The following is a 9,334-nucleotide window of genomic DNA, read 5'->3' on the forward strand; positions in this document are numbered from 1 at the left end:
CAGTTTTAAAAATGAGATGTGTAAATGATGAAATCTGGGCTAAATATGGACCAGCTGGGAAAGAATTGGAAAGAACAGAGAAGTACGAGACAGGTGACCTCGCTGCCAGCTCCACTCCTCACAGATGGGTGACCCTAAGGCTCTTTTAACCTCAGCTTCTCAGGACTCAAAAGAGACATGGTAGTGTACATTTCTGAAGCCACATTCTCTGGACCAGGGGAAATACTGATTTCCTGTCTGTTTTTAAGAGTTGTAATTTTAACATGTGGCTTTTACAATTTCCTTAAACTGGCATACAATAAAGAGCTTCTGGAAAAAAGGGAACTTATTTATTCAGTGATTAATGGATCATTATATATAAATATAAGGATATCCTTTGTCCCAATAGAGGAAATTGGGGGAATTTGGCTCCATGATATGGTGATAAGAAATAGAACTCTGTACTTTCCAAGACAGTGACCCAGGCATTGACTCAGCTCTGCACATAGAACTCACTTGTTTCCAAAAGTGAGTCTGGTCCATAGAACTGTTTGGAATCATTCCATTTCTTCCACAGTCATTGGGTGGGATTAGGAAATCGCTCCCTTAATGTGTGTATGTTTATTTATTCAAAACCATTTGTACTCATTAATAAACGTGTGTACAGTAATTTTGCTCACTTCTGATTATTTCTTGAGACATGGAACAAAGAGACACAGACTTGCTTTCCATGAAGCAGAGAGAGCAGACAGGAGCTTTAGAAACTGGCATTAAGAGCCTTAAAAACTGGAAATGGTGAGGGATATATTAGTCCATTTTCACACTGCTATATGCTACCCGAGACGGGGTAATTTATAAACAAAAGAGGTTTAATTGACCCACACTCTGCATGGCTGAAGAGGCCTCAGGAAACTTACAATCATGGTAGAAGGTGACAGGAAAGCAAGGCAAGTCTTACATGGCGGCAGGAAACAGAGAGAAGGAGGAAGTGCCAGACACTTATCAAACAGCCAGCTCTCACGAGAACTCACTCACTATCATGAGAACAGCATGGAAGAAACTGCCCCATGATCCAATCACCTCCTACCAGGTCCCTCCCTCCACACGTGGGGATTACAATTTGGATTACCTTTCGAGATGAGATTTGGGTGGGGACACAGCCAAACCATATCAAGGGGTTTCTCCCCTGACATCTAACACAACACACAGTTGCCACACCAGCCAGGTCTGCTCAATGGTGTTTCCTCCTTTTTTTTCCTTTGGCTCAATAAAATTAAGTATTAAAACAAAAGTGGTCTTGGTAATACCCGTATTATATATTATGCGGATTAAAATAAAGTTGACATATATTTTTACTTTCCATATGTGTTTGTGAAGCACCAACATGTGCAAGGCATTGTTCTCGGTGTTAGGGATACAGCAGTGATGCAGGTAGGCAGAATAACTCAGCAGGAGCTTGTATTCTGGGAAGGGGAGATAATCAATCAATCAATCAATCAGTCAGTCAATCAATCAGTAACTAGCAAGGAAAATTTCAGATAGTGGTGAGTGAGTGCAGATATGTAATGACTAGACTGGACAGCTACTTTAGGTTATGTGTTTAAGTAGACATTTTAGGCTGAGATTGTGTGAAAGGAGAATGTCCTGGGCCCCCAAAATCACTAAGCTAAAGGGAAAATTCAAGCTGGGAACTGCTCAAGGCAAATCTATCCCCGATTTCTATTCAAAGTCACTCTGCTCACTGAGACAGATGCATATTCTGATCTGGAAAGGCTTATCAGAAACTCAAAGAACACAACCTATCAGTGATCTGGAAGTCCTCTCCCTGCTTCAAGTTGTCCCCACCTTTCTGGATGGAACCAATGTACTTCTTACATATATTGACTGATGTCTCGTGTCTCCTTAAAATGTATAAAACCAAACTGTGCCCCGACCGCCTTGGGCACATGTTGTCAGGCCTTCCTGAGGCTGTCATGGGTGTGTGTCCTCAACCTTGGCAAAAGAAACTTTCTAAATTAACTAAGACCTGTCTCAAATTTTCAGGGTTCACAATTGGAATAAGAATGATGATTATAACGATATTGCAGGAAGATGCATTCCAAGCATACTGAATTGACGGTAGAAAGATGCACAACCAAACCTAGACCCTCAGACAGGCCCCTATATCTGGAGTGAGCTCTCAAAAGGGGAGGGCAGTAGGAGAAAATGGTGGCTGTGTCAGATTAATCACTCTGCAAGTTTTGATGCTGGCATTTTAGATGTTTGTGCATATACAGACAAAGATCTGTACATTACAAATGCGCCCTGGCCAACATCAATGTAAGATACATCCCAAGTTCATAGCTGCCAAAACATTAAAAAAAGAGTATGCCTTTGAATTAATAAAATACAGCGCTTTAGATGTATTGCAGAAAGATCTTTGTTGCAGAATGTTTGAAGTCATTTTAATGGAACTCTATTTTAAGCTGTCTTTGTTCAATCTTTTGTGAAGCGAACTATCGCTTTCTTGTTTTCCTTTGTTATAAATCCAGGTACTTAGAATGAAGCTCAAATATAATGAGAATGCTGGCCCAGCATGGTGAATAGATTATTTTAAGAGTAATTGGAGCACCTGAAAAAACAAGTCTAAATTGTTGAAACTGAAATTGAAATCAAATTTAAGATAAGATGCTCAAGAAAGCTTGCCAACCTCACCCTAGGGTGCAAAGATAAAGCTTTATCAGCAACTTTATTAAGTCTTAGTTGCTATGTAAGTTCAATTGCTCAAGATAAGATGTTTAAATGTTTAGTATTAAGAGAAGTAACAGACTTATTGCTTTAAAAATAGGTGTAGATTAGGATGACTGATCTGGCACAAGAAGCTAGACTTTGTCAGGAAGAAATATGGGGATCAGATTGTTTTGTCCATTCTTTTCCAATTCCCCTCCAACTGCAGAAGTCAGAGAGATATGCCACAAGGCAGGAGAAGCTGAGAAGTTTCTAGATGACTCAACATGAATTGTAGAGAGTTTGCAAACTTGAAAATACAGGTAATCAGCTCAATAGCACCTTTTCCCAGCTATCTTGGTATTTAATTCTTTGCGAATAATGCTAAGCTTTGTATGATTTTGGTTTGCTAATACACTGTAACCCTGAAATCTATTTCTAGTTGAAAGCACTACATGTTTAACTGTGAAATGAACTTAGAGGGTGGAAACAGCCTTGTATTCTAGTTTGGTATAATACATAGCATAATATGGTCCCAAAGGTGGGTGGAAAATTTTGAGTGTATAGGTTATTTTGCCACCCAGGTAATAAGCGTAGTGTCTGATAGGTAGCTTTTCAATCCTCACCATCTCCCACCTTTCACCCTCAAGTAGGCCCCAGTGTCTGTTGTTCCCTTATTCGTGTCCATATGTACTGAATGCTTAGCTCCTGCTTATAAGTGAGAACATGTGGTATTTGTTTTTTTGTTCCTGTGTTAGTTTGCTTAGGATAATTGCCTCCAGCTCCATCCGTGTTCCTGCAAAAGAATATGACCTCATTCTTTTTTATGGCTGTGTAGTATTCCATGGTTTACAAGTACTACATTGCCTTAATCCAGTCCACCATTGATGGGCATCTAGGTTGATTCCATATCTTTGCCATTCTGAATAGCGCTGCAATGAACATATGTATGCATGTGTGTTTATGGTAGAACAATCTACATTCCTTTGGGTATATAGCCAGTAATGGGATTGCTTGGTCAAATGGCAATTCTGTTTCAGGTTCTTTGAGAAACTACCAAATTGCTTTCCACAGTCGCTGAATTAATTTGTGTTCCCACCTTGAGTTCGTCGGTTTAACACAGCGTTTCCTACAAGGCTGAAGCTCCAGGGGCAGTGGAGAGAGGCTGCACTGGCATCACGGGGCTGGAGTGCCCACTCTGACCCTGCTGTCCGTATACTTGCCTCCTTTCAGTGAGACCCATCTTCTCTCTGAGGTTCAGATCTGACTCTTTTGAATTTTTATTTCTTATTTATTTTTATTACTATTTTATTTTAACCACTCTTTTCATAAGACTTTGACTTAATTCTATTTTCAACTGCAGCTTTCTAGAACATTCTGTGCAAACTCAGACTGATTTTGTATGTCCAGCCTTCAGTTGAAAAAAACTGCATTTTGCTGCATTGCCTTAATCCAGTCCACCACTGATGGGCATCTAGGTTGATTCCATGTCTTTGCCATTGTGAATAGTGCTGCAATGAACATATGTATGCATGTGTGTTTATGGTAGAACAATCTACATTCCTTCGGGTATACAGCCAGTAATTGGATTGCTGGGTCCACTCTAGACACTTTCACACTGTGCTGCAAGGATAGCCTTTGAGTGCAGGTAATTAAGGCCCCCTAACCTAAGTAGGGGTGGGGGTCTGAGCTGGATGGAGTCAGCAGGTAAATGCTGTAGTCTCATGGCTTTCGATGGATAATTCTGGATGGCATTCTGCATGCTTCTTAGGAGATCACAGGATCATCAAGCTCTCATTGCTCCTAACCACAATCTCCCATCAGGCATATTATATCAGCTTTCCTCTTTCCCTCTTCACTTTCCACTCCCTTACTCCTGCTTCCTGAGATCACCTCCCATATCAGAATTTCACTGCTGCATTACAGATTACCACCCATTTATTACCTGTATCAGATGCATTACCTATTCTGTAGGTCAGAGGTCTGATTGGGATTGACTGGGTTCTCAGCTTAGAATACTGCAAGGCTGAAATCAAGTTTCCACCAGGCTGGGCACTTCTCTGGAGGTTTTGGGGAAGAATCTGCTTCCAAGATCATCCAGTTTGTTAGCAGAATCCAGTTCCTTTCAGTGGTGGGATTGAGGTGCCTGTCTCCTCACTATCAGCCAGGGGGTCATTCTCAGCTCCTTTCTACCTGTCTCCCTCCATTTCCAACGCCTGTCACGGCATGTCAGTTTCTTCCTGGGTTTTGAATCTATCTTCCCCTTCTGTAATCAACTGGAGAAAACTTTCTGCTGTTAAAGGACTCATTTCTTAGAGTAAGCCTACCTGGACAATCTCCTTTTTGATTAACTCAAAGACAGCTGATTAGCAACTCAATCGCATCTGCAAAGTCCCTTTGGCCATATAATGTAAATACAATCCCTATCATTATATCTCACCATATTCACAGTTCCAGAAATTAGAATGGGAAATTTTGAAGGATTATCTTTAGAATTCTGCCACCGCACCTCCAAACAAACATACTTGTACTCAAACCCTTGTCTCAAGCTCTGCATTCAGGGGAACACAAAATCAGATATTCCATAAATAACAAATGACTGCTCTTTAAAAAATTCTGGTTGAGCTTTTGACTATTCCAACTAAAGGCAAGATTTTAGAGATATTTTCTAATTTTGTTGTCATTTTCATTTCCGAAGACTTGTAAGAGAAATAAGTATAATAATTAAACAATTTCTCAAGCTTCCTTAAGAATGTCTGAGCTATTTGAATCTAAGAATGATAGCTCCTTCTCTTTTGATCTTCTAATTTTATAGCACATCTCACTTCATATTTTATATTCTTCCTTTTCTTCAATATTTACTGCATTTATCTCACTTACTCTTCCCAAGAAGCCTGAGGGGTTTTATTACCCCAATTTTATAGGCCGAAACTGGGGCTCAGTCAGTTTTGGAATATTTCTCAAGGTCACATAGCCAGTCATGGCAGACACTGGATGAAAATCTAGTTTTGTCTGATGCCAGATGCCTATTCCTTCCACTTTGCTGGCTTCCAAAATTGAGCAAATTAAGTATGTAACCTGAGAAAAAGCAGGTTTGTATGGCCCTACATAGAAATACACATTAAGTGGTTAAGTTAGAGAAAATAATGGCATTCAATGCACACTGGCTTTATAGAAAATATAAGGCATAGCACTGATCCCATACCATAATGCTGATTTTCTCTAACAGACTTCCTTCTTCTAGAAAATTCAACAAATCTCAGAGAACATAAACACAGCTCTGTAAGAGTTTCTATGGTTTCACTTAAGCAAAACTGTTCATTAAACATCAAGCTCTTGTTTTTAGAATAAAAATACTCATATGAATAAATATTTCCCCAAAGGGATCTCTTTCTAGACAATTTTACAGGCTATTCCTTGTGAAGGAAATTTAGAAAGCATAAACCACACAAAAGCCAAAGCAAAATCTTTGGAATTTCATTCACTTCAACAAATAGCCTGAGAACTTAGTTAGCAGGACAGTTAATTCTGAAAAAGAACTTCTCTAAAACAGAAAGTAGATTGCACTGAAAAATGGGTAATTGCTTTCAAAGTTGTTTCTGCTTAGTAAACTTTTAATTTCTAGAGGAGACTTATTATCCTATCAAGAATCAAGGTTAATTTTGACAAGAGTATGATTTTCTCTAAACTCCAAATAAATCAAAAGAAGAAAGAACAAAAGGAAGGAAGGGGAGAAGGAGGGATGAAAGAAAGAAAGGAAGGTAGGAAGAAGAAAAGAAGGAAGGAAGAAGGAAAAAGAAATAAGGAGAGATGGAAAGAGGGAAGGACAATGAAAGAGGAGATTCTTGTTTGTTAATAAAGCACAATAACGGATGATTTACTTTAAAATTTGTGATGGCTTTAATATGTCATCATTGCAGCTAACCCTAGAGCCACACTGGTTTGAACCGTGTGGTTCTACCTATAGCTGAATTGTCTTCCACTTCTGCCACACCTGAGACAGCAAAATCAACCCCCTCCTCTTCCTCCTCCTCCTCAGCCTACTCCAGCGATGGTGAAGGCCTTTATGATGATCCACTTCCACTTAACAAACAGTAAATACTTTTTCTCTTCCTTAAGATTTTCTTAATAACATTTTCTTTTCTCTAGCTCACTTACTGTAAGAATACAGTATATAATACATATAACACACAGAACGTGTTATTGGTAAGGCTTCTGGTCAACACTAGGCTGTTAGTATTTAAGTTTTGGGGGAGTCAAAAGTTATACATGGATTTTTGACTAGGTGGGGAAGTGGTATCCCTAACCTGCATGTTGTTCAAGGGCCAACTGTGTTTTTGTTTTGGAGGTAGGTGTCTATGCACACAAGTAAATGATAGAAATGCGAAGTGCTCTCAAATGCCAAATATTCTGAGAGAAGAGAACACCTTGATTCATTACCCTCATTTGTCCTCACAGTGAAGGGAATGTGAATGCTGTATTTATAGTGCTGGCACCATTTGAACTTGGACTGTTCGTGGTGAATATTCTAGGGCCTCAAGGCTCAGGAGCTGGAATGCTCACATGAAGAGCAGAGCAGGAACCAACACAGGGAACACACGGCTTTGCCTCTAATTTTTCTGCTGAGCAAACACTGCTTGAGTATCTTCTTTTCTTTTCTGGGGTTCCTGGCACCGAGGCAAATGCATTGCTTTTCCCTCTTTGGTGAAAATGTCTTGTTGCCTTCAAGATTCTTCCCTGTTTCTCATCTCAGCTCTGCAGCTTCCTTCCTCAACCCCTACCTTTGCTAACATGCTGAAGATGCTTCTGTCTTTCCGAAATAAGCATCTTTTACATGTATTTGCCAAAATAATAAAGACTTAGGTTTTAAATTTCTCGGTAGTTGTGATGGCCTGAATGTTTGTGTTCCCCTAGAACTTACATGCTGAAATACTAACCCCCTCAAAGTGGTGATATTAGGATGCGAGGCCTTTGAAAGGTGCTTAGGTCATGAGGGTGGAGCCCTCATGAATGGATCAGCATCCTTATAAAAGGAACTCCCAGAGAGCTCACTCATCCTCTTTCTGCCACATGAGAATACAGAGAGAAGCTGGTCACCTACAAGCCAGGAAGCGGACCCTCACCAGACACCGAATCTGCTGGCATCTTGATCTTGGACTTACCAGCCTCCAGAACTGTGAGAAATAGATGCTTGCTGTGTAAGCCACCCAGTTATGCTATTGGGTTGTAGCAGCCAGTACTAAGACAGGAATGTTCAGTTGAAAAGAACCTCACCATAAGAGAGCCATTCATAACGAGGAAGAGACATTGCCGATGGGAAGTTAGGAATTAATGGAGGCTGTGGGAAGGTGTCAGGAGATTCAACGAAGTCCACGTTTTAATGGTTACAGACTTGTAATATCAACTGGAAGAAAGTTTGGGGTCAGGATCTTTCAATATCCTTAATTCCAGTCACTGGAGGACTTCCTACTGACCCCACCCATGCAGCCAGACTTTTTTTACTCCTGCCACTTGTCACTTTTTCTCTCTAGTTGCTTTTCTCTCTCTTTTTTTTTTTTTTTTTTTTTTTTTTGAGATGGAGTCTTGCTCTGTTGCCCAGGCTGGAGTGCAGTGGCGCGATCTAGGCTCACTGCAAGCTCCACCTCCTGGGTTCACACCATTCTCCTGCCTCAGCCTCCCAAGTAGCTGGGATTACAGGCACCCACCAGTACATCTGGCTAATTTTTTGTATTTTTTTAGAGACAGGGTTTCACCGTGTTAGCCAGGATAGTCTTGATCTCCTGACCTCGTGATCCACTTGCCTTGGCCTCCCAAAGTGCTGGGATTACATGCTTTTCTCCTCTTTTGAGGCTCCCTCATATTTTTATTCCACCTCTCTCTTCAGTTCCAGGGTCCTCTCTCTTTCAGTATTTTCCAGACCCATTTATCACAAGGAACAGCATAGTAACCTGGAAAGTCTTGCATGGGAAATCAAGAGGCCTGGCCTCTGGCTCTCAGGAGTGTTACCCTTCACTACGGATGAGTGCTGGGGAAACAGTTCTCTGGGCCTCCCTTTTTTGGATGTTTTCTCTGTCCCTTTAGCACTAACAGTGTGGAGTTCAACACTTGGTTTATTTTATAACTACCATTTCCTTTCCTCTCAAGATTCCTAGCTAATTCAAATAATCGGTCAGTTGAAATAATCAAAAACATTGCTCCTCAGAGAGGCCCATGTGCAATTCATCTGAGCATCACCGGGAAGCTTGTTAGAAATCCCAGTCCCAGCCCAGACCTACTGAGTCAGAACCTGTATTTCAATGGGGTCCCCGAATGATCTCTATGCACATTGAAATCTAGAAATTCTCTTCTCAAGAGGTGTTTGGGCACCGAGCGCAGAGCTCAGAAGCACAGTTCCTGGCAGTCCAAGGGAACAAGACCTGCCGGGGCCACTGATGGAGCATGTCCAGCAGATTCCAGGAAGCCCATTTTTTTCTGATTGCAGCTTTTACTATTGACCTCAGTGACCCCACAGCTTTCTCCTGATGTTACAACTGGAATGGTGCCACCATGCAAGATCCAAGAACATCTTTTACCAGGAACAAAGAGCCAAACGTACCTCCCAGGATAAAGGAGAAGCCAGTGACAAATGAGCATAAGAAAAAATAAGCCT

Source organism: Chlorocebus sabaeus, chromosome 8, assembly GCF_047675955.1.
Source record: "Chlorocebus sabaeus isolate Y175 chromosome 8, mChlSab1.0.hap1, whole genome shotgun sequence".
NCBI lineage: Eukaryota > Metazoa > Chordata > Mammalia > Primates > Cercopithecidae > Chlorocebus > Chlorocebus sabaeus.